This window comes from Monopterus albus, unplaced genomic scaffold (assembly GCF_001952655.1).
Source record: "Monopterus albus unplaced genomic scaffold, M_albus_1.0 scaffold460.1, whole genome shotgun sequence".
Lineage (NCBI taxonomy): Eukaryota > Metazoa > Chordata > Actinopteri > Synbranchiformes > Synbranchidae > Monopterus > Monopterus albus.
In genome coordinates, this window is record NW_018128340.1 from 276,595 (window position 1) to 279,430 (window position 2,836).

At 47.3% G+C, this 2,836-nt stretch overlaps 1 long non-coding RNA gene across 1 annotated transcript; it reads left to right on the forward strand.

Moving 5' to 3' along the window:
• The first annotated feature begins 13 nt into the window (after window positions 1-13).
• Window positions 14-1,058, forward strand: LOC109952453 (uncharacterized). The gene is made up of 3 exons (XR_002273757.1): window positions 14-98; window positions 557-671; window positions 753-1,058. It is a non-coding gene; the product is annotated as an uncharacterized LOC109952453 (long non-coding RNA).
• Window positions 1,059-2,836: the final 1,778 nt, after the last annotated feature.

Consider the following 2,836-nt stretch of genomic DNA (forward strand, 5'->3'; position numbering starts at 1 on the left):
CCCCACGGGGATGCCTGGCTTCCCGGCCCAGCCACCGCAGCAGCAGAGCCTTCTGGGATACCCTCCGGGGGTCCGACCGCCCATGCCCGGCTTCCCTGGTACACAGTCACCAGTTTACCCTCTTTATAAACTGGTGTACAGGTGAACGGCTCAGGCCTCCTGCAGCTGGTTTCACTCTGTCACCATCATTAATCTGTTTTAATCTGGTTCAACAGTGTGAAACGTGAAATAACAAGTTACACTGGGTCGTGTGGCGGCTCGGTCCAGTCAGGTGGACACATTCACAGCTCAGGTTCTTTGGATACAACAGAACAGTTTTGGCAGCTGCTTTGGACTTGGTTTGATTGTTATCAACAGAAACTAAAGAGTTAACTTTGGACTTTGTCAGCAACACGTTTAATTTTGTGGTCAAACCACTTCCTGGTCATGGCATCAGACAGTTGATCCGCCCAATGTGAGGCCTGTCGGCACTTTGACACTCACGGACCAACTCGTTACTTTGTGTTGTTCAGAATGTACCACAGTCGTCAAGTGTGTGTCTGTGTGTGTGTTGCAGGCGGGGGGCCTCCCTACCCCCCCAACCAGTTTGGGGCCGGCCGTGGTAACTACGACAACTTCAGAGGTCATTTAGGAGGAGGGGGGGGGTTTCCTGGGAAGCAGCGAAACAGCAGGTAGAGAGAAGACAGTACGCAAACTGGTTCATTGATTATGTATTGTCTGATTATGTATTGATGATGTCTGACTGTGTGCAGGGGCATGCGAGGGGACCCACGGTCGATCATCGAGTACAGAGACCTCGACGCTCCAGACGACCTCGACTTCTTTTAAACATTTTTTTACTTTTTTATTCCCATGATTCCTTTAACTTCCCTCTGTTATTTGTCTTTACGTTGTTTTGGAGTAGGACAAACTGTAGGATGGCGTGTCTGTGTGTGTCTGTGTGTCTGTGTGTGTGTGTGTGTGAGTGAGTGCAGGACCAATATTGTTGTCAGTCATTAGTGATGATGATGATGATTCGTTCCACTTCCCAATAAAGATCCATACAGGAGGATGATGAAGCCGTGTGTTGTTGTGTGCTGTCTGTACTGACGTCGTGTCCTGTGGTTCCCTCGGGGTCGACGACCTCCAGGCTGCGTAGTCTCTGTCACAGAGTATAAAGTGAAGCACAGCTCAGGAACCAGTTGATCCTGCAGAGCCACCGAGCCGACTCTCAGCAAGGCCACGGTTACAATGACGCAGCATTTTATCTGTACACGAGGAAAACATTTAGAGAACGTAGGGTTTTAAGGAAGTGTGTCCTGGTGAATTAACAGTTTATGATAAAATATTAGTAAAACAAACCAGACTGAATAAGAGACAAGTTGATCTAAAAGGTAAAAGGACAACTCACGGCTTTAATTTGATCTTTAAATGGGAGTTTGTGGGAACTCTCACTTTGCTGGTTTTAAGCTCATCAGTGTTTGAACAAAATGTGAGGATCTAATCTGATGTGGGACCAGCAGCCTCATGTTTACACCAACCAGGAGCCTTGGACCATAAGACTTCACTGACCTTTACCTGTGGGGTCGTGTGTGTGTTGTAACTCTTCAGAGTTCAGTTAAATTCCCAGAGGAGCTGATGGTGACTGGTTGTAAGTTAACGAACATATTTTATTCAGCACCTTAAAGACAGGATGAGGGTGGCTTCTCTCAGCGGCTCCTCTCTCCCCGACTCTCAGACACTGGTGTTCATCTGAATGTGAGTGAGCGGCTGTTTCAGTGGGAACCACAGACTGAAATGGGTTGGGACCCTTCTGTCTACATTAAAAAACATTAAACTTGTTGCTTTTGATTTGTGATGCAACACGTCTTAAATAAAGCACTAGGTGAGGTATCAGGAGCTGTAGAGTGTTGAAGCTGCCCCTTGTAGTCAGGCTCTGAGTGACACCTTGTAAACTGCTCTTCAGGGTTGATGGCGCCTTTTTCCAGCTGTCAGTTTCAGCTCTTTAACAAATCCAACATTTGTAACATGGTTCCTGTAACAACCTGGTGAACTCTGGGTGTCACCGTTACACTGGTCTCGTCCTCGTCTGTAGCTTTCTCCTGCACCACGTCCATAAAAGTGTCTGGTAAAGCAGAAGTGTTCTCACAGGAAACACCCTCAGCAACCAGTTACAGGCTCCGACACTAGAGGGCGTCAGTGGCATGTCGCCTCCTATGGGACTTCATGTTTCCCATCAGCCCTTGCTGTGAATGCTGGTTGTTCACTCTCCTCTGACATCCTGTGTCTTTTCCTTTAAAACCTGTGTTTGTTGTGATGGGGGTTTACACACTGCTTTAGAGAACAACATCAACAGTCAGATGAGAAGGAAGAGGTTTGTTTTTAACTGCAGGAGCATTGGGAGGGCGGAGCGTTGAACTGGTCTGACTGGTCTGACTGGACAGGTGACAGTGGGACCAACATCTCTGCTCTGTGACTACAACCTGCACAGACAGCCTTTAAATACATGTGATGATCAGACAGGAACAATCACTGGTGGTTTAGTTTAAATGCTCTGGACTGAGGAGGAAACGGTAACAGTAGGGCTGGGGGGCGGCAGCGTCGTACATTACAGGACAACTAAACATCTCACACAAGAAAAACACAACTAAAGTCAGAGTGACGATGTCTGAGACGTCACATAGAGAAAGAACAGGGAAAGATCAAATCAGTTTTGACTGTTAGGCTAAAACGGAGACGACAAAGGAAGGTTGCCCTGGAGCTCTATGTCTCTGATGAACAGTCACCAGCCACATCAACCTGATCAGTGTTTGATTGTTGTGTCTTGTTGCTTTTCTTCTTCTCTCTCTCCTCTATC